Raw genomic sequence first — 26,922 nt, 5'->3', positions numbered from 1 at the left:
GCGGTGCTCCGTAGGCGTTCAAGGGGCTACGCAAGCACGCAGGCAAAAAGATGCCATGCGGTGCTTGAGCTGGTGTGCTTGGGGGACAGGAGCCACACTGGGGCAGAGATTCTGTCAGCTCTGCAGGGGCAGGTTCAGAGGTGGTTGATGCCACGCCAGCTTAAGCCAGGTATGGCGGTTTGCGACAATGGCACCAACCTCCTCTCTGCCCTCCGATAGGGACAACTGACCCATGTGCCCTGTTTGGCTCACGTCCTTAACTTGGTGGTGCAGCAGTTCTTGTGCAGGTACCCGGGCTTACAGGATGTCCTGAGGCAGGTCAGGAAAGTCTGTGTGCATTTCCGCAGGTCATATAATGCCAGTGCTCAGCTGGCTGACCTCCAAAAGGAATTTAACCTGTCCAAGATCCGCCTAATCTGTGACATGCCCACCAGGTGGAACTCAAAGTTGGCCATGCTGCAGCGGCTGCACAGGCAGCAGAGGGCCATCAATGAGTACCTATGTAACTATGGCACCAGGACAGGGTCAGGGGACCTTGTTTTTTTTTCCCCACGCCAGTGAGATATGATCAGGGATGCATGCACTGTTCTGTCACCATTTGAGGAGGCCACGAGGATGGTGAGCAGTGACAGTGCATGCATCAGTGACACTGTCCCTCTTGTCCCCCTGTTGGAGCACACGCTGCATGGAATAATGGACAGGGCACTTGAGGCAGAACAGAGGGAGGAAGAGGAGGACTTCCTTACCTCTCAAGGCCCCCTTTATCCAGACAGTGTTCCTGCGTGCCCGCCGATCAAACAGGAAGAGGACGAGGAGGAGAAGGAGGAGGATTGTGTCAGCATGGAGGTGGAGCCTGGCACTCAGCATCAGCAGCAGTCTTCAAGGGATCATTTACAGTCCGAAGAAACCCATGGACTTGTACGTGGCTGGGAAGAGGTGGCTGCTGATCATGTCGTCCTTAGTGACCCAGAGGACTCTGGACCGAATGCCACACCAAACCTACGCTGCATGGCCTCCCTGATCCTGCAAAGCCTGCGGAAGGATCCTCGTATTCGTGGCATCAAGTTGAGGGATGATTACTGGCTGGCAACCCTCCTTGATCCACGTTACAAGGGTAAGGTTGCGGACCTTAGCTTGCTGTCGCAGAGGGAGCAGAGGATGAAACATCTTCGGGAGGCCTTGCAGAAAGGTTTGTGCAATGCGTTTCCAGAGCCTGGGAGGTTACAATTTCCTGGTCCCCTTGGACAACGTGTTGCTGAGGCTTTGGTCAATCACAGAAGGAGTGGTGGAGAAGGTGGCCGTCTGACCGATGCGTTCAGACAATTTTTTAGTCCGCAGCTCCAAGGTCTGATCGTTTCCAGCAACCATCGGCAGCGTCTGATTCACATGGTGCAGGATTACCTAGGGGCAAGATTAGACTCGGACACCTTTCCCACCGAAAATCCTCTGGGTTACTGGGTCTTGAGGATGGATCACTGGTCAGAGCTTGCACAGTATGCAATTGAGCTACTGGCCTGTCCTGCATCCAGCATTCTTTCGGAACGCACATTCAGTGCTGCTGGAGGCTTTGTAACCAATCACAGGGTGCGCCTGTCCACCAAATCGGTCGATCGACTGACTTTCATAAAAATGAATCAGTCTTGGATCACCAGCTACCAAGCACCTGATGCTGATGTAAACGACTGATTTTTTTTTTAATGGGAGATCCCTTCAAGACCCTCTATGCTGATGCTGAGTGACTATACTGTTATGCTGAGTCACAATCCTCTTCCTGCTCAATTTTCATGCTGATAGCTTATAAGAACATTTTTGGTTCTGGGCACCGCCACCAGTGGCCAAGGCCCAATTTTTCTGCTCCTGTTTAACATGGGCATGTAATTAAAATTTTTGATGCAATACTTTGCAGCAGGGCTCATTCCTGCTCTCCAACTATAGTATCTGTGAGGGGTTGCAGTGTTGTGGCACCAGCACCAGTGCCCAAGGCCCAATTTTTCAGCGCCTGTTTAACAGGGGCATATAATTACAATTTTTGATGCAATACTTTGCAGCAGGGCTCATTCCTACGCTCCAACTATAGCATCTGTGAGGGGTTGCAGTGTTGTGGCAACACCACCACCACCACCACCACCAAAGGCCCAATTTTTCTGCCTCTGTTCAACAGGTGCATGTAATTACAATTCGTGATATAATATTTCACAGCAGGGCCCGTTCCAGCGCCCGCCAAGAGTAACTGTGAGAACTTACAGTGTTGTGACACCAGCACCACCACCACCACCAAAGGCCCAATTTTTCTACCACTGTTCAACAATGGCATGTAATTACAATTCTTGATCTAATATTTCACAGCAGGGCCCGTTCCTGCACCCACCAAGAGTAACAGTGTTGTGGCAACACCAACACCTAAGGCCCCAATTTCTGCAGAGTATATAGGGCAGGCCCCTACTTTCAAACATCCAACTTACAAACAACTCCTACTCGCAAACGGAAGGAGATGAAATCTACACCTAGGAATGGAAATTCTCTCCTGTAAGAGTTGGGAAAAACGTGTCTCCTCTTCACTGATGCTTTATCACCAATCCTTATTATACTAAAAACCCCAAATTTTCAAAAAACATTTGTCATTGGGACAGAAAGTGAGGTGAAATCTTCTGAAGAGGTGCACAGACAGCAAAACAAATGTTACAGGGGTGATAACCTTTCCCTATGTTTTCCAAAAAGCTTAAATTGATTTTTTGGCTGGAGCTACACTTTAAAAATGTACCAGTTCAAAATTACAAACAGATTCTACTTAACAACAAACCTATAGTCCCTGTCTTGTTTGCACCGCCTGTATACTGCTGTTCAGAGTATATAGGGCCTGGGGGCCCCACGCCTTTCCTTTTTTTAATTTGGGTGCGGGGTTCCCCTTAATATCCATACAAGACCCAAAGGGCCTGGTAATGGACTGGGGGGTGGGGGGTACCCATGCCGTCTGTCTCACTGATTTTCATCCATATTGCAGGGACCCAACATTACATTAACGTCGCAAGCAGTTTTAAATTACTTTTATTCCTTTAAAAATGTAATTTTGTGCAGGGACTGTTCTAAGCACAGGAGACACGCGCAACTTTACAGGCCTACTATAGACACCCCCCAGGTACGATATTTAAAGGAATATTTCACTTTTTTTTTTTCACTTTAAGCATCATTAAAATCACTGCTCCCAAAAAAACATCCATTTTTAAAACTTTTTTTGCATTGTTACATGTCCCCTGGGGCAGGACCCGGGTCCCCAAACCCTTTTTAGGACAATAACTTGCATATTAGCCTTTAAAATTAGCACTTTTGATTTTGAACGTTCGAGTCCCATAGACTTTAATGGGGTTCTAAAGTTTGCGCAAACTTTTGGTCCGTTCGCAGGTTCTGGTGCGAACCAAACCGGGGGGTGTTCGGCTCATCCCTATTCCTGAAATACAGTGGTCTTGAACAATTTCTACATCTTCTGCTGTTGGTGACATTAGAAGGGCTTCTAGGGCCTCTAGCAGCTGACTTTGAGGCATTAACTCTAGCGGACCACCAGGTCTGTTTCTTTGGTTAGAGTAGGTGCAGTAGTCTCTTCAGGTGGAGAGAGCCACACAGGGCCACTGATATGTTGGTACCACCGGGCCCCCTGTACAGGGCCTGGGCCTCATCAGTTCAACAGGGGTGCCCAGGCAGGAGGGGGGTAATCTTAGTGGCAGGGCCAGCAATTACTGGAACCAATCCCCTATAGCCCCCCCCCCTGCAGCAGCTGAAAGCTGGCTTCTCCTCTTTTACCTCCAGCCGGGTTTCAGCTGAAACTACAGGGGATCGGTTCCAGTAAATGCCACTTCCACTGCACCAATCATCCCCTCCTGTGCAGGTTTATCTTCCTCCTGATGCACCATACAGTTAATCCTAAAGATTGTCTACCACCGCCCACTTTAAGGTCTGAAACTCCAGCTTGTGAGTGGGATAATTTCTTTTGGCAGGGGTCAGACTTCTGCTCACATATGTGACTGGTCGCAGATGTCCATCAATCTCTTTGTATAGTACCCCACCCAGTCTGTCTCTGCTAGCATCATGCAACACTGTACCCAAATGAAATGTATATATATTTTTTTCCACACAAATAGAACTTTCTTTGCTAAAAAAGACTGATAATTTTGGGGAAAAAAACAATATACATATGTAGTGCTCCCCACGTAGGAGCCGCAAGTGAACTGGGATCCCCCACACTGCACGACCAGGCACACTAAATTTCCACAGTTTCCTAGAGTCAGAAAACAGTCCAGTGCTTTGTATGGTAATTTATTGAGGGGATAAAACTTGGATGGGGAGTAGGGGTATTATGGAATGTCCACTTAACTTTGAAACAACTTCAGGGACAACTCCTAGTATATACAGTCCTATATACAGCTGCTTTCCTTCCTCCAGCACTTCACTTGCTTGCAGAATCACCAGTGGTGTCACCGGGGCAGCCATCAGAAAATTTTGGGCCCTTTCTACAGCTTTAGACCTGGGCCCCCCAAGCCTGACCACCAATATTCCCCAGGGCTTGCCTACGAGCCATCTCACTGAATCCACACATTGGCCACCTCACCTGTACGCACTCAGCCCCCCCCCCCCATCCTGTATTTATGCCAGCCCCCCTCACACCTGTATGATGTCAGCCCCAACCCCCACACACACCTGTATATATATGTCAGCCCCCTCACACCCTGACGGATGTTGGCTCAAACTTGTCTTGCATACACACGGTCACACAAAGTTGTCGGAAAATCCGATCATTTTGAACGCGGTGACATAAAACGCGTACGTTGGGACTATAAACAGGGCAGTAGCCAAAAGCTTTCGTCTCTTAATTTATTCTGAGCATGCGTGGCACTTTGTGCGTCGGATTTGTGTACACATGATCGGAAATACCGACAACGGATTTTGTTGTCGGAAAATTTTATAGCAAGCTCTCAAACTTTGTGTGTTGGAAAATCCGATGGAAAATGTGTGATGGAGCCTACACACGATCGGAACTTTCAACAACATGGTCCTATCACACATTTTCCGTCGGAAAATCCGACCATGTGTACGGGGCATTAGACAGTAATAAAAACTTGACAGGGGTTGTAATCTCTCCCCAGTGACATAACTGTAACGCTCCCCCCCCATCCCCCCCCCCTAAAGAGACGCTGGATAGGATGGGTCCTCTGTTCTTTGCCTCGCTCTTCTCAAGAACCTCAGCCCTTCTGACACACCAGGTTGAGTGTACAAACATACAATATCACAGGATATCACTGAAAGTAATACTTAGTACCCAATAGTAGTGCTATATCAATGAAAATAGGCACCAAACCAACGTTAATAACAACGATGACTCATCTGCTGTCATCATGATTCCCTGTTGACAGCAAGATGTAAACAGAAGAAGAGCTGGCATTAAAAAATTGAAAAAAATCTATACCAGACCCTTATCTGAGCATTCAGCCTGGCAAGCCAAGAAAGGGGGGATGATTGAGCGCCACACCCCCCAGAATTATACCAGGCCACATGCCCTCAACATGGGGGGGAACTACTTCCCCCTCCCGGGGGACGGGGGGGGGGGGCGACGACTACCCCCCAATCCCAAAGCACCTTGTCCCCATGTTGATGAGCACAAGGGCCTCTTCCTTATAACCCTGTCCCAGTGGTTGTGGGGTTACAGAGGGGGGTGACTTAGAGGAGTCAATGACATTACAAGTGGGCAGAGTCATCTGGTGATGTCACTGAGCAACCCCGCCCCTTAGTTTATCCAGCGGTGGGTAGACAGTGGAGCTTTCATTCAGCAAGAGCCAAGTGTGGAATGCAGACTGTTCTTTTTTTCGCGTGGGCCAGTGGCCAGCGTTCAACATTATTGATGCTATGTTTGTAACGAGCCCCTTGCTCGCTGGGTTCCACTCTCCCGACACTCCTCTGCAGCTATCGAATCAGATTGCAACGTCTGATGGTTCGGTCATCCAATGCTCCAGGATTAGAACTTCAGCTATGTGCCGTTCTAACCCAGTTGTGATAGCTCAGAACAAACACCAGGCAGGCTGTATGTAAGTTCAAACAGGAATCTCTCTTTATTGACAGGAATACAGTCTTATTTATACAATAAAAGAGGAGGTGCAGACTGCTCATATTACTCTAACAATACAGCTATAACCTAATTAACCTAATTAACCTAATTAACATGAGCGAATTAACTAATCCCTTTAGACCGCCTAGATGACTCAGACATGACCTTTAGGCCAGACTGGCCGTCTTGTAGCTTAGAACCCCCAATCAACATTATCACAATAGCAGAGTTAATTAAACACAAACAACAATGGGGATCTAATGACTCTTAGATCCCATACTAGAGACTTATTTACAATACACATTTTAGCAGACAACGGACAGGTAGCTAGAATTGATGACATTAGCATTTAACAGTAGGAGTCCCAACGGTATGAATCAGTCACTATTCCAATATGGCAAATCCAGGGTCCCCAGAGTCTGTGTGTCCTGGGGAACCAGGACCCGAATCCACAGTAATACCGCCTCAAGGGTCCCCAGGCATACAGCTCACAAAGAGCACCATTCCCCCAAATGCCAGGGCCCATGATCGATCGGCAAGAGGCTAGCATACAGTCCCCTCCAAAAGTCGCTCTCCCGGATAGGTCTGTCACAATGTTTACTTTGGGGGACTTTTTCTGAGGGGGGGTTAAATAAGGGACTTGTCAAAAACTGTCTCTTTTCTTTATTTACTTTGCCCATTTTTTTGATGAATAAACAGGGGTACTATGTACCCCATACTCATTTACATAGGGGGAGCAGGATCTGGAGGGCCCCCTTGTTAAAGCAGGCTTCAGATTCCAATAAGTCAGACCCCAAACCCCCACAACCACTGAGCCAGGTTTGTGGTGAAAACGTCCTTGTCCTCATCAACATGGGGACAAAGTGTTTTGGGGGAAAGGTAGTCTTCCCCTAAAGCTCCCCCATGTTGAGGGCATGGGGCCTAGTATGGTTCAGGAGGGGGGGGGGTGCTTGTTTATCCCCCCTCTTCCTGGCCTGCCGAGCTGCAAGCTCGATTATGAGTCTGGTATGGATTTTGGGGGGACCCCCAAGCCACCATGCTATTTAAATAAAAAATTGGCATGAGGTCCCCCCTGCTGACAGCAGGTGCCACTCCTTGACAACCAGTTGAAATAAAATACATTCTTTAACTAATCGCATGTCTGGACCACTTTTTATTTAAGCAATGTATTTATTTCCCTTAGTGAATTGACTTTATTGCTGTTTCATGCAGTATTTACCAATTGACTTTATTGCTGTTTCATGCAGTATTTACCAACCGTTTTTGCTTTTTGAGCTAAATACCGCATAAAAGGATAGTGAATTAACATTTTCAGTATTGTATGTGATATACAAGAGGATATCTTCTTTATTGGCCATCGATGTAGGAATGGCCCACCTGGATGTGTCAGGTAATGAGTAAAGGTTGGCTTATTATAAGTGCGTTGTAGATTACTTCTTATGTGCTTTCTCCCAAGGTGTCATAGTCTGTCTGTTTGGGGGCCGAATGGCCTACTTGGTTCGTGGTTCCTGCGATACAGTGGTCTTGAACAGTTTCTACATCTTCTGCTGTTGGTGACATTATAAGGGCTTCTAGGGCCTCTAGAAGCTGACTTTGAGGCATTAACTCTAGCGGACCAGTTAGAGTAGGTGCAGTAGTCTCTTCAGGTGGAGAGAGCCATCCAGGGCCACTGATAAGTTGGAGCCACCGGGCCCCCTGTATGGAGTGCCCAGGCAGGAGGGGGGTAATCTTAGTGGCAGGGCCAGCAATTACTGGAACCAATCCCCTATAGTTCCCCCCCCCCCACCGCAGCAGCTGAAAGCTCGCTTCTCCTCCTTTACCTCCTGCCGGGTTTCAGCCGAAACTACAGGGGATCGGTTCCAGTAAATGCCGCTTCCACTGCACCAATCATCCCCTCCTGTGCAGGTTTCTCTTCCTTCTGATGCACCATACAGGTAATCCTAAAGATTGTCTACCACCGCCCACTTTAAGGCCAGAAACTCTAGCTTGTGAGTGGGGTAATTTCTTTCGGCAGGGGTCAGACTTCTGCTCACATATGTGACTGGTCGTAGATGTCCATCAATCTCTTTGTATAGTACCCCACCCAGTCTATCTCTGCTAGCATCATGCAACACTGTACCCACATGAAATGTATATCTTTTTTTCCCCACACAAATAGAACTTTCTTTGCTAAAAAAAAGACTGATAATTTTGGGGAAAAAAAACAATATACATATTTAGCACACCCCACGTAGGAGCCGCAAGTGAACTGGGATCCCCCACACTGCACAGCCAGTCACACTAAATTTCCACAGTTTCCTAGAGTCAGTAAACAGTCCAGTACTTTGTTTTGGTAATTTATTGAGGGTATAAAACTTGGATGGGGAGTAGGGGTATTATGGAATGCCCACTTAACTTTGAAACAACTTCAGGGACAACTCCTAGTATATACAGTCCTATATACAGCTGCTTTCCTTCCTCCAGCACTTCACTTGTTTGCAAAATCACCAGTGGTGTCACCAGGGCAGCCATCAGAAAATTTTGGGCCCCTTATACAGCTTTAGACCTGGGCCCCCCGAGCCTGACCACCAATATTCCCCAGGGCTTGCCCACACACCAGCCACCTCACTAGGGTGCCCACGTGTCCCGGATTGCCCGGGATTGTTCCTTATTTCTGATTTTTGTCCCGTGTCCTGGGCACCTTCATTCCGGGACAATACAGTGTCCCGGAATGAAAAAAAAAAACACACCGCCAGCCAGCTGAGCCAGTCCACCACCCTTATAAACATTTACACACCGCCAGTCCGTCGCCCGCCACCCTTATAACATTACACACTGTCACTACACAGTAACACATGACACATCATAGCATGGTTGCTAGGCTAGGGCCGCCCCGCATCTAGCAACCAGTGACGTCGGCTGAGGGCTGACACATGGGCAGTTAGTGTGGGCACCCGCACCCTACGGCTGAGCAGCACGCCTCCGAGAGAGAGAGAGCAGCCAGCCACAGACACCACACCAGACAGAGCCACAGTCACTTACTGCTGGTAAGGATCATCCAGCCTGTACTCAGTCAGTGCCAGTCCCGGCCGGGGCTGCTGCCGACTACTCCTGCAGCCGCTCTCCGCTGCAGGCACATTGCCATTTGCCAGCAGCGCACTTCTCCACAGTAACAGTTCAACTTCTCCTGAACTGAGCCTAGTCTAAGTCCTCCTCCAGGCTCCCGCCCACGAGGTCCGCTAGTTTGCCGCCCGCCAGACATTGACAAACTTCCAGGACAGGTTAATGTACTGTGTTACACACTTTGTTACAGTGAGCATGCTCCCCCTCCGTTCTACTGCTGTCCCCCTCCAGTATTCCTCCTTGTCCCCCAGTTCTGCTGCTGTCCCCCTCCAGTTTTCCTCCGTGTCCCCCTCCGTTCTGCTGTCCCCCTCCGTTCTGCTGCTGTCCCCCTCCGTTCTGCTACTGTCCCCCCTCGACCCCTCCGTTCTGCTACTGTCCCCCTTCAGTTTTCCTCCGTGTCCCCCTCCATTCTGCTGCTGTCCCCTTCCAGTTTTCCTCTGTCACTCCATGTCCCCCTCTGTTCTGCTATCCCCCTCCGTTCTGCTGCTGTCCCCCTCCAGTTTTCCTCCGTCACTCTGTGTCCCCCTCCGTTCTGCTGTCCCCCTCTGTTCTGCTGTCCCCCTCCGTTCTTCCTCCGGGTCCCCCTCCATTCTGCTGCTATCCCCCTCCAGTTTTCCTCCGTGTCCCCCTCTGTCCTGCTGTCCCTCTCCGTTCTGCTGCTGTCCCCCTCCGTTCTTCCTCCATGTCCCCCTCCATTCTGCTTTCCCTCTCCATTCTTCCTCCGTGTCCCCCTCGGTTCTGCTGCTGTCCCCCTCCGTTTTCCCTCCATGTCCCCCTCCGTTCTGCTGTCCCCCTCCCATCTGCTGTCCCCCTCCGTTCTTCCTCCGTGTCCCCCTCTGTTCTGCTGTCCCCCTCTGTTCTTCCTCCATTCTGCTGCTGTCCCCCTACGTTCTTCCTCCATGTCCCCCTCTGTTCTGCTGTCCCCCTCCGTTCTGCTGTCCCCCTCCGTTCTTCCTCCATGTCCCCTTCCGTTCTGCGGAGTAAGTGATGTAAAAAGTATGCCGTTGTCACTAAGTGACTTAGTTAAAGCAGGTGCACATTGCATACCACCTGTCTAAACTGGTTAGCACTGTTTGCTTTTTTTCCCAACAATTGGCAAAAAAAAGTAGGCCCTGAATGGCAGTTTGGAAATGTGGTCACCCTACACCTCACCTGTACGCACCTAGCCCCCCCCTCAATCCCTCAATCCTGTATATATGCCAGCCCCCCTTACACCTGTATGATGTCAACCCCACACACACCTGTATATATATGTCGGCCCCCCCACCTGTATATATGCCAGCCCCCTCCACACCTGTATATATGTCAGCCCCCCCACACCTGTATATATATCTCAGCCTCCCCCACAGTTGTATATATGTCAGCCCCCCACACCTGTATATATGTCAGCCCCCTCACACCTGTATTAATGTCAGCCCCTCTCACACCTGTATATGTGTCACCCCCACACCTGTATATATAGACACCACACCAGAAAGAGTCACAGTCACTTACTGCTGGTAAGGATCATCCAGCCTGTGCTCAGTCAGCGCCAGTCCTGGCCGGGGCCGCCGCCGACTACTCCCGCAGCCGGTCTCTGCTGCAGGCACATTGCCATTTGCCAGCAGCGCACTTCTCCACAGTAACAGTTCAACTTCACTCCTGAGCTGAGCCTCGTCTGAGTTCTCCTCCAGGCTCCCGCCCATGAGGTCTGCAAGTTTGCCACCCGCCAGACATTGATAAACTTCCAGGACAGGTTAGTGTACTGTGTTACACACTTTGTTACAGTGAGCATGCTCCCCCTCTGTTCTGCTGCTGTCTGCCCCCTCCGTTCTGCTGCTGTCCCCCTCCAGTTTTCCTCCTTGTTCCCCAGTTCTGCTGCTGTTTCCCTCCAGTTTTCCTCCGTGTCCCCCTCCGTTCTGCTGTCCCCCTCCGTTCTGCTGTTGTCCCCCTCCGTTCTGCTACTGTCTCCCCCCGACCCCTGCGTTCTGCTACTGTCCCCCTCCAGTTTTCCTCCATGTCCCCCTCCATTCTGCTGCTGTCCCCCTCCAGGTTTCCTCCATCACTCCGTGTCCCCCTCCATTCTGCTGTCCCCCTCCATTCTGCTGCTGTCCCCCTACAGTTTTCCTCCGTCACTCTGTGTCCCCCTCCGTTCTGCTGTCCCCCTCCGTTCTGCTGTCCCCCTTCGTTCTGCTGTCCCCCTCCGTTCTGCTGTCCCCCTCCATTCTGCTGTCCCCCTCCATTCTGCTGTCCCCCTCTGTTCTTCCTCCGTGTCCCCCACCGTTCTGCTGCTGTCCTCCTCCAGTTTTCCTCCGTGTCCCCCTCCGTTCTGCTGTCCCCCTCCATTCTGCTGCTGTCCCCCTCTGTTCTTCCTCCATGTCCCCCTCCGTTCTGCTGTCCCCCTCCGTTCTTCCTTCATGTCCCCCTCCATTCTGCTGCTGTCCCCCTCTGTTCTTCCTCCATGTCCCCCTCTGTTCTGCTGTTCCCCTTAGTTCTTCCTCCGTGTCCCCTTCCGTTCTGCGGAGCAAGTGATGTACAAAGTACGCCATTGTCACTAAGAGACTTAGTTAAAGCAGGTGCACATTGGTGCACATTGCATACCACCTGTCTAAACTGGTTACCACTGTTTGCTTTTTGTTCCCAACAATTGGCAAAAAAAGTATAAAAAAACACCTTTTTTGGGCGTGCGCGGGGGGGGGGGGAGTGTCCCCTGAATGGCAGTTTGGAAATGTGGTCACCCTACACCTCACCTGCACGCACTCAGCCCCCCTCCCCCCAATCCCTCAATCCTGTATATATGCCAGCCCTCCCCACACCTGTATGATGTCAATCCCACCCCCCCCCCCCCACACACACACACCTGTATATATATGTCGGCCCCCCCACCTGTATATATGCCAGCCCCCTCCCACCTGTATATATGTCAGCTCCCCCCCCACACCTATATATATATATATCAGCCTCCCCCACACCTGTATATATGTCAGCTCCTACACCTGTAGATAGGTTACCCCCCTCACACCTGTATATGTGTCACCCCTCACACCTGTATCTATGTCAGCCCCACACCCTGTATATATGCCAGCCCCCCTCACACCTGTATATATGTCAGCCCCACCCCCCACACCCTGTATATATGCCAGCCCCCCTCACACCTGTATATATGTCAGCCCCCCACAGCTGTATATATGTCAGCCCCCTCACACCTATATATATGTCAGCCCCACCCCTACACCTGTATATATGCCAGCCCCCTCACACCTGTATATATGTCAGCCCCTCACAACTGTATATATGTCAGCCCCTCACAACTGTATATATGCCAGCCCCCCCACCTGTATGTATGTATATATATATATATATATATATATATATATATATATATATATATATATAAATGAACATCAGGTGGGTTACCCTCTTATCTTGATATCCTTGTTCAATCAAGGCACCGTCAGGGTGGACTCCCAAAATTCCACCATAAATAATAGATATATATATATACACACACACAGTATCTCACAAAAGTGAGTACACCCCTCATATTTTTGTAAATATTATATCTTTTCATGTGCTAACACTGAAGAAACGACGCTTTGCTACAATGTTTAGTAGTGAGTGTACAGCTTGTATAACAGTGAAAATTTGCTGTCCCCTCAAAATAACTCAACAAACAACCATTCATGTCTGAACGGCTGGCAACAAAAGTACACCCCTAAGTGAAAATGTCCAAATTGGGCCCAATTAGCCTATTTTTATCCCAGGTGTTATGTGACTTGTTAGTGTTACAAGGTCTCAGGTGTGAATGGGGAGCAGGTGTGTTAAATTTGGTGTTATTGCTCTCACTCTCTCATACTGGTCACTGGAAGTTCAACATGGCACCTCATGGCAAAGAACTCTCTGAGGATCTGAAAAAAAGAATTTTTGCTCTAAATAAAGATGGCCTAGGCTATAAGAAGATTGCCAAGACCATGAAACTGAGCTGCAGCACGGTGGCAAAGACCATACAGTTTAACAGGACAGGTTCAACTCAAAACAGGCCTCGCCATGGTCGACCAAAGAAATTGCGTACATGTGCTCAGCGTCATATCCAGAGGTTGTCTTTTGGAAATAGACGTATGAGTGCAGCCAGCATTGCTGCAGAGGTTGAAGGGGTGGGGGGTCAGCCTGTCAGTGCTCAGACCATACACCGCACACTGCATCAAATTGGGGTGCATGGCTGTCGTCTCAGAAGGAAGCCTCTTCTAAAGATCATGCACAGGAAAGCCCACAGTTTGCTGAAGACAAGCAGACTAAGGACATGGATTACTGGAACCATGTCCTGTGGTCTGATGAGACCAAGAAAAACTTATTTGGTTCAGATGGTGTCAAGCGTGTGTGGCGGCAACCAGGTGAGGAGTACAAAGACAAGTGTGTCTTTTCTACAGTTAAGCATGGTGGTGGGAGTGTCATGGTCTGGGGCTGCATGAGTGCTGCCGGCACTGGGGAGCTACAGTTCATCGAGGGAACCATGAATGCCAACATGTACTGTGACATACTGAAGCAGAGCATGATCCCCTCCCTTCGGAGACTGAGCTGTAGGGCAGTATTCCAACATGATAACGATGAATCCCAAACACACCTCCAAGACAACCGCTGCCATGCTAAAGAAGCTGAGGGTAAAGGTGATGGACTGGCCAAGCATGTCTCCAGACCTAAACCCTATTGAGCACAGGGGCGGATCCGGGGGGGGGCAACGTGGCAATTCCCTCAGAGAAATTAGATGCGGGTGAGAGAGCAGGCGGGTGAGAACTGAGAGAGCTGGTGGGTGAGAGAGCGGGCGGCCCGGTGTTGTGCCAAGATCAGTTTCGCCAACAAAATCTGTTTCCCCTGGCTCTCGGCTGAGATCAGAACTCCGCCTCACAAGCCCTCTGCATCGCTGCTCCTCCTACTCTCCCCCAAATGCTAATCATCCTTCTACCGGCCCTGTGCATTCGGGGCAGAGTAGGGGGAGCAGCGGAGCAGAGGGCTAATGAGGCGGAGTTCTGATCTCAGCCGAGAGCCAGGGGAAACAGATTTTGTAGGGGAAACCGACATCATTTCTCACCGCCCACCCTCATTGTGCAGGCAGCTGCGGGCAGTAGAGAGATTACATCATCTCTCTGCTGCCTGACTCTGGGACACAGCAAAAGACAATCCCCACCTTAGCAGCAAGTGATAGTCCGAACTTGTGGCAGGTGACGTGGCAAGTGACAGTCCGCAATGTGTGGCAGGTGACGTGGCAAGTGACAATCTGAATCTGGTGGCAGGCAAGTGACAACCAGCAACGTGTGGCAGGTGATGTGGTAAGTGAAGAATCCGCAACATATGGCAGGTGACGTGGCAAGTGACAATCCGCAACATGTGGCAGGTGATGTGGCAAGTGACAATCTGCATCTGGCGGCAGGCAAGTGACAACCGGCAACGTGTGGCAGGTGACGTGGCACGTGACAATCTGCATCTGGTGGCAGGCAAGTGACAACCAGCAACGTGTGGCAGGTGACGTGGCAAGTGACAATCCGCAACATGTGGAAGGCGACGTGGCAAGTGACAATCTGCATCTGGTGGCAGGCAAGTGACAACCAGCAACGTGTGGCAGGTGACGTGGCAAGTGACAATCCGCAACATGTGGCAGGCAACGTGGCAAGTGACAATCTGCATCTGGTGGCAGGCAAGTGACAACCAGCAACGTGTGGCGGGTGACGTGGCAAGTGACAATCGGCAACATGTGGCAGGTGACGTGGCAAGTGACAATCCGCAACATGTGGCAGTTGAAGTGGCAAGTGACATTCTGCAACATGTGGCAGGTGATGTGGCAAGTGACAATCTGCATCTGGCGGCAGGCAAGTGACAACCAGCAACATGTGGCTGGTGACGTGGCAAGTGACAATCCGCAATGTGTGGCAAATGACAATGCGCAACGTGTGGCAGGTGACGTGGCAAGTGACAATCCGCATCTGGTAGCAGGCAACAGTGGCAAGTGACAGTCTGCAACGTGTGGCAGGTGGTGTGGCAAGTGACAATCTGCATCTGGTGGCAGGCGACAGTGGCAAGTGACACGCTCAGGGCTCCCATTATGGTGAATTGAACTATTTCATTTTATATAACAACGTAATAATAAAATAATGCGCTTCAATCATCCTGACACCATAACAACCATGGTGCCGGGATGATTGAAGCGGCAACACCAGCCATTTGGAGCGCAAGGTCTCTAACATCCACCAGCTCCGTGATGTCGTTATGGAGAAGTGGAAGAGGACTCCAGTGGCAACCTGTGAAGCTCTGGTGAACTCCACGCCCAAGAGGGTTAAGGCAGTGCTGGAAAATAATGGTGGCCACACAAAATAATGACACTGTGGGCCCAATTTGGACATTTTCACTTAGGGGTGTACTTACTTTTGTTGCCTGTTTTTTAGACATTAATGGTTGTTTGTTGAGTTATTTTGAGGGGACAGTAAATTTACACTGTTATACAAGCTGTGCACTCACTACTTTACATTGTAGCAAAGTGTTATTTCTTCAGTGTTGTCACATTAAAGATATAATAAAATATTTACAAAAATGTGAGGGGTGTACTCACTTTTGTGAGATACTGTATATATGTCAGCCCCACACATACACAAATCTGTAAACACACAAGCCTCTGGCCCCTCCCTGTACACAAACAGCCCCCCTCCTTTTCCTTCATAGCCCCTACTTGTAAAGGAAATCTTCCTACCTAGTCCTAGCTCATATTCACAAAGCTGACATGTTACTGACACAGAGGAGCACAGTACAGGCAGCTCACACGAGGGGTGCACATGCACATAGTAGCCAGAGGTGGCAGTAAAGAGCTTGATGTCTGAGCTCAATGACACAGGGAGCAGCAGAAGCAGCAAGATCGTTTCTACAGTGCACAACACGGCTCCCCTTCACCCATCCTGCCTTCTTCTGGCCCGGGCGGGCCCTGGGGCCCCTTACAGTTGTATCGGCTGTACCCCCCTGATGATGGCCCTGGGTGTCACTATGTAAAAATCTGTAGCACTGGCTACTTCACGACAGTCCTCCTGATTGACGCTTCCCAGTAATCCAGACTGACACTCACTAGCCCTCCAGACTGACACTCAGATCTCCTCAGATGTGCTGACTCTCTCTCCTGTTGTCCTCACACCTGCTCCCGTGCAACCAGGCAAGGATTCCTCTGTGTGTTGCAGAGGGTCCCTCCAGCACCCGAGCCCCAGGCCAGAGGCATCCCCCCAGACTAGGGGGCAACCTCAAGTGCCACCGACAGCCTCCTCGGCACTCCATCTCAATCTTCATCTCCCCACCTGACTCCCCTTGCTGGGATGACCCAAGAGAATTTAAGATGTGACCACCCCCTGCCAGCCCACTTGCTGGGGATTGGCTGCGGCCCTCCTCAATACTCTAAGCAGCTCCTCCTAAACTCTACCCTCTACTTCTGAAAGATTCTCCAAGGTTCCAGAGAGCAGAAGGAGTTACCAGAAGTGCTGCTTGATGAGTAATCCAGCCTCCCTGAGTCACTCATCCCTGACCCAGATTAAACCCAGGCCTGGCTCTCAGCCAGGCTAATTTACCTACAATAGCATCTACAAAACCTACTCTAACAGCCCTAGCACACTAGCGGGTGCTACACATATTTTCTACTTTCTGTTATAAAACATGTCTAATTAAATCAAATTTCTTCATAAATTTAGGCCAACATGTATTCTGCTACATGTGTGTGGTAAAAAATCTCAATAAGTGTATATTAATTGGTTTGTTTTATTTTTTTGTCACAATTTTTTGGAAAATGAAGACTAAAGTCTCGTTTTTTTTTTTTCATTTAAAAATAACAAACATGTCATACTTACCTGTTCTGTGTAGTGGTTTTGTACAGAGCAGCCCAGTTCCTCCTCTTCTCATGTCCCTCACTGGCACTCCCGGCTCCTCCCTCCTGCCCCCACAGCAACATGCTACGGGGGCACCCGAGTCAAGCCGCTGCTCTGGGTGTCCATTCAGACATGGAGCTGTGGCTCGGCCCTGCCCCCCTCTCTCCTTACTGACTTTGATTGACAGCAGCGGGAGCCAGTGGCTCTCCTGAAACATCAATGGATCGAGATGGAGCTCAGGTAAGTATTAGTGGGGCTGCTGCACACAGAATGTTTTTTTATCTTAATGCATAGATAATGCATTAGTGAATATGCTCTACTGCTCCTCTTCTGTATATATAAGTAAGACTGCTTTGACTAAATGAAAACAATGTACTGTTTAAAAGGGCGTACCCTTTTACTTCAGCAGCTGTTTCGCAGGAATAGTGCATAGTCTGATACACAAAGAGACCAGTGGTGGCTGGTGATTTTTTTTGGGGGGGGCGTCAAACAACCAGCACCCCCCCCCCCCAAGGGTGGCGCAGCACGGTACTGACAGCATCCAGGGACTTACCAGGCTGTGGTGGTGTCTCCTGTGTGCGGGGCTGCGGGCAGTCTCCTCCTGTCTGCGAGGCTGGGGGCAGTCTCCCCCTGTGTGCGGGGCCTCGGGCAGTCTCCCCCTGTGTGTGGGGCTGCGGGCAGTCTCCCCCTGTGTGTGGGGCTGCGGCCAGTCTCCCCCTGTGTGCGGGGCTGCGGCCAGTCTCCCCCTGTGTGCGGGGCCTCGGGCAGTCTCCCCCTGTGTGCGGGGCCTTGGGCAGTCTCCCCCTGTGTGCGGGGCTGCGAGCAGTCTCCTCATGTGTGTGGGGCCTCGGGCAGTCTCCCCCTGTGTGTGGGGCTGCGGGCAGTCTCCCCCTGTGTGCGGGGCTGGGGGCAGTCTCCCCGTGTGCGGGGCCTCGGGTAGTCTCACCCTGTGTGCGGGGCCTCGGGCAGTCTCCCCCTGTGTGTGGGGCTGCGGGCAGTCTCCCCCTGTGTGCGGGGCCTCGGGCAGTCTTCCCCTGTGTGTGGGGCCTCGGGCAGTCTCCCCCTGTGTGCAGGGCTGCGGGCAGTCTCCCCCTGTGTGCGGGGCTGCGGGCAGTCTCCTCATGTGTGCGGGGCTGCGAGCAGTCTCCTTCCAGTCCTGTGTCTCGTGTGCGGACAGCAGCGGCAGCGGAGCCGTCTCTTCTAGTGTGTGTCTTGTCTTCTTAAGCGCCAGACATCCAATAGGATCGTGTGGAAAAAGGGGTGAAAATACTGCGCTAAACCCAAAAAAAAGTAAACAAAAAGCTGCTGACACACAAACAAACCAAGTCTAATCAAAAGTGCAAAAAATAAGTGTAGTGCTAAATAATAATTTCTAAGTGAATAAATGAAAAATATATAAATGAATAAATAAAAAATATATGTATATGCATCCAGAACACCTCAAACACAAAGGCAGAAATGGATACAAAAAATTGGTGAACAATAAATAATGTATGACATCAAAATGAACCCCAAAGTGCTGTGGAGTAATAGCAGTGAACAAAAATAAAAGGACCAAAAGTCCACATATAAAGTGTCCAATGGTTGGGGAACTTTCTCTTCAATCGTCAACCGAAGTAGAAAATGCACCAAGAAACAGGAGAAGACATTTAGATAGAAGGGTGGGTACTCTTACCAGATCGGTTGGACGCACGTACCGTACGGCAGTGCGTCTAAAAGGCTTTAGGATACTGGATCCCCAGTGTTGAGGTGATGCCAAACTGGATGGTATCCTGCAGGCCGCAAGCTCCAATCCACATGAGGTTGGGAGATGGTTCCAAACGAAGACTGCAAAGCTATCGGCAGCTGAACAGATCCAAGAATGATGATGGTCCAAAAATGGTCATCAGTGCTCAATCATGAGGAAAAAAGAGAAAAGGGAACTCCACATGGCGTAGGTCAACCAAGATACGTTTATTGAAGGTAAAATACCATATAATATAAAAAGGTGATCACAAAAATATAAAATTATAAAAAGGCAATGTGGGAAGCAGGAGGTGCTGGTCCTTCGCGTTTCAACTAACAAGTCTTCAACAGGGGCATATGCCTGGCGCTTTGACCAATTGAGAAACAGGTCTCACTCACCGGCCTCCTGATTGCACTGAAGGAATTTCAGTAATAACAAAATATTCATTCGCTATGGTCATACAATTGGGTGGGATCGGGGCGCCCTCTCTGCGCCCCGAGCCCACCCTTTTTTGAAGCCTATTAGAGCCTCTGGCTCTAATCAGGTGCTTTAAAAGAAACCACCCCCTCCCACCCCCGCTATAGGAATTCATGCACCCAGCATCCTGAAAGGGGCCAGACGCATGGATAGGAGGTGGTGGCAGGGATAGGGGGAGCGCCCACCATGCACTGGCCGCCACTGAAAGAGACACTGCAGGGAAAGTCTATATATTTGAACAGGAAATAAAATGAAAATAAGGAACAGCAAATATGAACATCACATCAAAATTAGGAAAATGTTACACTCAGAATGTGCAATTTCAAATTAGGTACTACAATATCTCTTCATATGTCTCTTTTCTATCTCAGTTTGCGATGGAGGTGATGGGCTGTATATCACTGGAGTTGCCTCGCTCCCTAGGGGTTATGTAAACAAATCATGGACAGAGCAAAGATTCTAATGGCAATGCCCTGTCAGACCTTCAACTCTGTTCCTCGGTATATGAGGGTGACAAATATTCTTTTAACTCTATTTCAGCTACTACATACAGTGGGGACGAAAAGTATTCAGACCCCCTTAAATTTTTCACTCTTTGTTATATTGCAGCCATTTGCTAAAATCATTTAAGTTCATTTTTTTTCCTCATTAATGTACATAGAGCACCCCATATTGACAGAAAAACACAGAATTGTTGACATTTTTACAGATTTATTAAAAAAGAAAAACTGAAATATCACATGGTCCTAAGTATTCAGACCCTTTGCTGTGACACTTATATATTTAACTCAGGTGCTGTCCATTTCTTCTGATCATCCTTGAGATGGTTCTACACCTTCATTTGAGTCCAGCTATGTTTGATTATACTGATTGGATTTGATTAGGAAAGCCACACACCTGTCTATAGAAGACCTTACAGCTCACAGTGCATGTAAGAGCAAATGAGAATCATGAGGTCAAAGGAACTGCCTGAAGAGCTCAGAGACAGAATTGTGGCAAGGCACAGATCTGGCCAAGGTTACAAGAAAATAAGAAATAAGATTCTCTGGTCTGATGAGACCAAGATAGAACTTTTTGGCCTTAATTCTAAGCGGTATGTATAGAGAAAACCAGGCACTGCTCATCACCTGTCCAACACAGTCCCAACAGTGAAGCATGGTGGTGGCAGCATCATGCTGTGGGGGTGTTTTTCAGCTGCAGAGACAGAACGACTGGTTGCAATCAAGGGAAAGATGAATGCGGCCAAGTACAGGGATATCCTGGACGAAAACCTTCTCCAGAGTGCTCAGGACCTCAGACTGGGCCGAAGGTTTACCTTCCAACAAGACAATGACCCTAAGCACACAGCTAAAATAATGAAGGAGTGGCTTCACAACAACTCCGTGACTGTTCTTGAATGGCCCAGCCAGAGCCCTGGCTTAAACCCAATTGAGCATCTCTGGAGAGACCTAAAAATGGCTGTCCACCAACGTTTACCAACCAACCTGACAGAACTGGAGAAGATCTGCAAGGAGGAATGGCAGAGGATCCCCAAATCCAGGTGTGAAAAACTTGTTGCATCTTTCCCAAAAAGACTCATGGCTGTATTAGATCAAAAGGGTGCTTCTACTAAATACTGAGCAAAGGGTCTGAATACTTAGGACCATGTGATATTTCAGTTTTTCTTTTTTAATAAATCTGCAAAAATGTCAATAATTCTGTGTTTTTCTGTCAATATGGGGTGCTGTGTGTACATTAATGAGGAAAAAAATGAACTTAAATGATTTTAGCAAATGGCTGCAATATAACAAAGAGTGTAAAATTTAAGGGGGTCTGAATACTTTCCGTCCCCACTGTACATACTGTGTAATCAACTGTTTATCCAATGTTATGGATAGAAGAGCAAAGTCCACCAGCAACACAGATTAGTTCAGGAAAGGAGAGTTAAGCCGCGTACACACGATCAGATTTTCCGACGGGAAATGTGTGATGACAGGCTGTTGGCCGAAAATCCGACTGTTTATACTCTCCATCAGACAATTGTTGTCAGATTTTCCATGGACAAATGTTGGATGGCAGGTTTTAAAACTTTCCACGGACAAATGTCTGTTGTCGGATTTTCCGATCGTGTGTGTACACAAGTCCGCCGGAGAAAAGTCCAAAGTACAAACACGCATTCTCAGAAGCAAGGACGAGCCAGAAGTGGTCGGTCTTGTAAACTAGCATTAACATTTGTGACATGGCAAATTATAAAATTGCGAAATGCAGCGCACATTCTCTTCTTCTTTAATGGGATAATAATGAAGCTGCTTTGCTGGTGATACTGATGGAGTTATTGCAAACACATTTAAAGGCTTTTTTTTTATGATATCAAGAATAATGTTATCATGGTTTTTTTGTTACTTTTATTTATTTATTTTATTTTTTTGGGGGGCAAGTTACCACGACACCATTATCCCGTAGTTTTTAAGATCAAAGATACAACTATGTTGGTGTCCCTTGTCAATTTTACATTGTATTTGTTTAAATGTAACTGCCTACTCCCAAACTGTCATTTGAAGTAAAACACATAGCCAAGTATTATTCTCCACAATTTTTTTATTGTGCATTAAAAAAAGAAAACACATAAAATTAGACATGCTATCTGCCAATAGAACTTAACCAAAAAGTGCATTCTAGGCATCCAAAAATATAGAAAATATAACAAATCAAATCATTATTATTCAACCAAAAAATAAAATAAAAGCCTCATGCATGTGTCCTGCTTCTTAATATAGGGGGTCAACAATGCCAAGAGTTGGTGAAAGCAGGGGTCCGTCATCCAGAGATAATTCCAAAAAACATCTGGATTATTCTCCTGGAGCTCCCGCAGCAAAGGCATATGACATAATTGGTCACGATTAATAAAGCAGCCAAATTTTGGTCCAAGAACTCCTCCTCCTGTTCCTGGACTGGACATGGGTCAAAGCAATAACTCCAAGGCCAATAATAAATAACATGTTATCTCCTCCGATTCCGCAACATGTCTGGTTGACGAACGGCCGTTCAGAAACTAACTGAAAAGCGCGAAATGAAAAGCACGAATCAACACTCACCAAACTTCTACTAACACAAAATTAGCAGAAGGAGCCCAAAGGGTGGCACTAAAGACCTGAAAAAACACGTAGTACATTACTATGTTCGTGTTTGTTGACCGACAATTCCTTGCCGTTTGTATGCAAGACAAAATCCAGGCACACGCCTTCAGACAAAAGTCTGAGGTTTTGTCTGCAGAAAATCTGATTGTGAGTACGAGGCTGATTGCACCATTATTAGTAAAATAAATGAATAATAAAAATGTCATAAATCTATCCCCTATTTTGTAGACACAATAACTTTTGCGCAAACCAATCAATCTACACTTATTGCATTTTTTTTTTACCAAAAATATGTAGAATACATATTGGCCTAAACTGATGAAGAAAATGTTTTTTTTTTTTAATTCTGGGATCTTTATTATAGCAAAAAGTAAAAAATTGGTTTTTTTTTTCAAAATTGTCAATGTTTTTTTGTTTATAGCGCAAAAAATAAAAGCCGCAGAGGCGATCAAATACCAGCAAAAGAAAGCTCTATTTGTGGGGAAAAAAGGACATAAGTTTTGTTTGGGTACATTCCCGCACTACCGCACAATTATCAGTTAAAACGATGCAGTGCCATATCGCAAAAAATGGCCTGTCTTTAAGGGGGTAAATCCTTCGTTAAATCCTTCAGGGCTGAAGTAGTTAAATAACACACTGCACAAGGTATATTGATTAGCTCTCTCTGGTTTTACTTACTCAAGAGGAGAGTCTTGTAACAGGGCATTAGTCAACCAAATCCTGGATAAACAGCCAAGACTCAGTTAAAAAAGCCCACCCAAAGCAATTAAATGACAATTGCCAATGACAGAAATATAATATCAAGGCATACAGAAAGAAGACAATAAATGAATGGATTTCAAAAGGGCTACTGGTTGCTGAATATAATACCACTGCTAAAGGCCCCAGGCCGGCCTATTGTATCTTTAATCCTAATGAGAGATGAAGTAATATTGTGGCTAGTGGCAGTAGTGTATTTAGGTTTTGTATATTAAATAAATGTAGCGCTAAATCAACTTGTATAAGTAATAAATGTGCACGTGCATATAATGTCCCAAATAATGCCGTGTGGCTGTCAACACAAAAGTCCACAATCAGGGTAAATGAACCATGGGGCAATACATGCAACTTCTCAACGATGTACTCAGAAGTCTTCAAGGTAAGTAGAAGGATGGAATACGCTTACCAGCTGTGTTGGATTCTATTGCCATAAGCATAGAATCAGTAAGACTTTGTGCCACCAAGGGCAGAAACATGAGGTGATGGAGGCAAGGGTAGAGCCTCTATGGTGGAGGCAAGGGTAGAGCCTCTCTCGGCTATGGATGTCCCTTCTGGTCCACTAGAACTGGGTCAAAGATGATTTCCACAGATCAATAGTTCATTTGCCATTAGCGATGATATCAGTGCCTGGTTTTGTGCTGCCCTAAGCCTGATTAAACTCGTGTACCCCCTAATTTAAATATGACCCGCCCCTTCCTGTCAAGGCCACACCCCTTGCTGTCTAAGACCCGCCCTGAAATTTTCGAGTGGGGACACTAGTTCTGAGGGCCTGGCGGGGGGGGCAATGGATCCCCTTAATTTGCATAGATTTCCTCTCACTTCCTGTTTGGCTATGGGGCAGGAAGTGAAGGGAAATCTCTGCAATGGGACAGGGATGGTAAAAAATAAACTGACAGGGGTTATAACCCTCCCTTATTCTATCCAAAATGAAAAAAAAATAAAGTGTTGCCCATAGTTCTACTTTAAGAACAAATTTCTGATAATTTTATGGAGAGTACTAGGAAGATATAACCATGCCAATGGTGCAGCAAAAAACATATAGCACAGTGAGGAAGATTTGTGGTCCAGGATGATAAAACAGTCAAGATTAGAAGCGGCGCCCCCCCCCCACAGTTGCAGAATTCCGGCCGCCCACATACCGGAAGCAGGCCACTTTAAGGGGGACGCTAGACTAATTTGCCTCTCAGCCCAGTCCGCCCCATAAGACTGGCACTACACTAACAGTGTAGCGCAAGCCGGCGGGGACTCTTTCCGTGCTGCCCCCCTGCAAACTGCTGCCCTAGGCCTGGGCCTTGTCAGCCTAGGCCAGGATACAGCGTTGGCTAGTGGTATGTCCCTTTAAATGGAGATGGAATTAGCAGAGTTCAAAGATTCAAGGCCTTGTAGTTATCTTCACAGGCAAGTTGGAGCTCAAAGAAACAAGACTTCTAAATGTGGCACGGTGATATGCAATCAAGGCAAAGCAACTGAGACTGACCAGTAGCAATCCTTAAGGTAATTCAGGGATAAGATGTCTGTATACAGTGTCCTGTGGGGAATGATAGTGACTGGTACTGGATTTGTGGGCAGGTTGCAACTCACCAATCTGGAGACAGTGTAGGAACTTCCTGAAGTGTAATCCAAGTTGATTCTTCCTTCTGCAGAACAGGCTGAGATTACGGACTGGCTGCTGGAACAGTGAATCCTCTGGTCCTGCTGGTTTCAGCGATGCTGCGGTGGTGCCCCTCGTGCAGCCTGTGGCTTCGGACCCACCTGGGTTGGAGCTGGGAGTAAATATAATAAATATATATATATATATATATATATGTATGTATATATAATATATAATATACACGTAAATATAATATACTTTCCTATCTATTTACTAATCCTAGCAGCATAATAGTTAATGTTGATTGAGAGAGTCATGTTCTGTTTCAAGGTGTTATAACCAATTTGAATGTCTTTTTTTCTTTACTACAGCACTAACAATTTCAGCTTTGACATTTCAGACCCTCCAGGCACCAAATTCATTACTGGACAGTCATCACTTTCATGCCCATAAAGTGAATCAAAGACAAACTTTGTAGACAATTCATATCAATCTCCAATTCATAAAGCTTTACACAAGGATACGGATAGTTTTAGCCATGTCTGAAATTTTCAGATCTCATTATTTTAGTGTTTTAGCTTTATGAACTGAGCCTAAAGTAATATACAGTAGATGCTGAATCAACTTGTTGAGTGAATCTTGGCAGACTAAGGTTGGATTCACATCTTTGTGTTGCTTTCTGAGAGGAAGAGGTGCTGTTTTAGAGGATCAACACAAGAGGGCAGCACAGGACATGAGATCTACGTACATTGGATTCAGGATGTACCTAAAACAGCCTAACAAACTGAAAAAACACGCTTTTGTTATCTGGTGCATTTTGAATGGTACCTCAATGCACTGCAGGAGCACAGCTCTGATGTACAAGCTTACAGCGAACCACAATGCACCATAATGTATTTAGAAATAAACTAATAACAACCCTGCGCTACCTTTAAAACCCCCCTCTTCCAATCCGCCAGCATTAATGGCAGCTGCCCAGTCCTACAGTAAAGAAACAAAAAGAACAAAAACTAGTGTGGCACTAAAACACTCATATGACAAAATTATAAACAATACACCATCAAAAGACAATATCATATACACTGGAGATCAAAATTAGAGAACAACTTACAATTTCCTAAATGTCAATATCACTGCTTAAAAATGATCTAAACGAGAGTAATAGAGAAGTTTTGTTAAGCATATTTCATGAGTTACATATATTTTGAAGCACAGAATAAAAAACTTCAATGAGACTTGAAAAAGAACAATGATGAAAATTAGAGAACACTTTCAGATACCTCCCAGTTTTTGATGTAATCTGGCACCTTGTGCTAATTTCTTGAATTATCTGACTAAAAACCCTATTTAACTGGCAGCCTAAATTTCCAGTTTTCACTGACTTTGCAGGATGGTGAGCCGTTCTAAAGTGACTGAAACCCTCCGGCAGCAGGTTGTCCAGATAAAGGCGAAAGGGATGATCCCCTTCAGCCTTAGGAAGAGAAGTTTGTCGTTCAAAATCTGTCTTTACAATGTCACAAACTCATTCAAGTCCCCCAAGAAGGCTGTTCATCCACGAAAGACAAATGCAAAATAGGAAAGGATCATACAATGTCCCCCCATTTAAGAGAATTTGGACTGAAAGCCCACTCTGCAGTGACCAAACCTCGTATTAGCAGAAAGAATCAAAAGGCTAGACTAACCTTTGCTGAGGAGCATGTTGTGTGGACAGAGCAGAACTGGTCCGAAGTTCACTTTAGTGATGAAAGCAAGTTTAATCTATGTGGATCTGATAGGAAAAACATTATGTTCGTCATCAAACTGGGGAAAGACTGAACCCAAAGTGTGTAAAGTCAGTGAAAGGTGGAGGGGGAAGCGTCGTGGTTTGGGGGATGTTTTCCGCAGCAGGATTTGGGCCTCTTATACAGCTACATGGCAGAGTGAATGCAAATGTTTATTAGAACCTTCTTTGACAGCATGCAGTTCCTTCCCTGCATTCATCACCCAATCAGCCAGCAATTTTCATGCACGACAATGCCCCCTGTAAAACAGCAAAACGTCTATAGCACCCTGGTGTTTAGTCAGGGAGCTCCTCACAAATGTACTTGCCAAGAGTAGTTATCTTGGTCGATTGATGGAGATCTATTGATTTTTCCCTAAGTTTGGCCTTGTTGCACTTTTCTCTTCTACCACTAGGTGGCTGGGTACTTGATATG

At 47.4% G+C, this 26,922-nt stretch overlaps 1 protein-coding gene and 1 long non-coding RNA gene across 2 annotated transcripts in view; both read right to left on the bottom strand.

Annotated features, from left to right (window-relative positions):
• Nucleotides 1-24,871, bottom strand: part of ADA2 (adenosine deaminase 2) — a 118,970-nt gene extending 94,099 nt beyond the window's left edge. Inside the window, exon 1 of the mRNA XM_073621569.1 lies at nucleotides 24,718-24,871. The gene's annotated coding sequence lies outside the window, so the exon portion shown is untranslated. The remainder of the gene's footprint in view (nucleotides 1-24,717) is intronic.
• A 144-nt stretch (nucleotides 24,872-25,015) lies between these two features.
• LOC141132762 (uncharacterized) lies at nucleotides 25,016-26,400 on the bottom strand. Its single transcript, XR_012242962.1, has 3 exons — nucleotides 26,008-26,400; nucleotides 25,839-25,875; nucleotides 25,016-25,708 (listed from the first exon to the last, which is right to left on the bottom strand). It is a non-coding gene; the product is annotated as an uncharacterized lncRNA (long non-coding RNA).
• Nucleotides 26,401-26,922: the final 522 nt, after the last annotated feature.

The sequence above is a fragment of the Aquarana catesbeiana genome, linkage group LG03 (assembly GCF_042186555.1).
Source record: "Aquarana catesbeiana isolate 2022-GZ linkage group LG03, ASM4218655v1, whole genome shotgun sequence".
Lineage (NCBI taxonomy): Eukaryota > Metazoa > Chordata > Amphibia > Anura > Ranidae > Aquarana > Aquarana catesbeiana.
The sequence above is the reverse complement of the archived record's forward strand: the minus strand, read 5'-3'. Positions and strand labels throughout refer to the sequence as shown.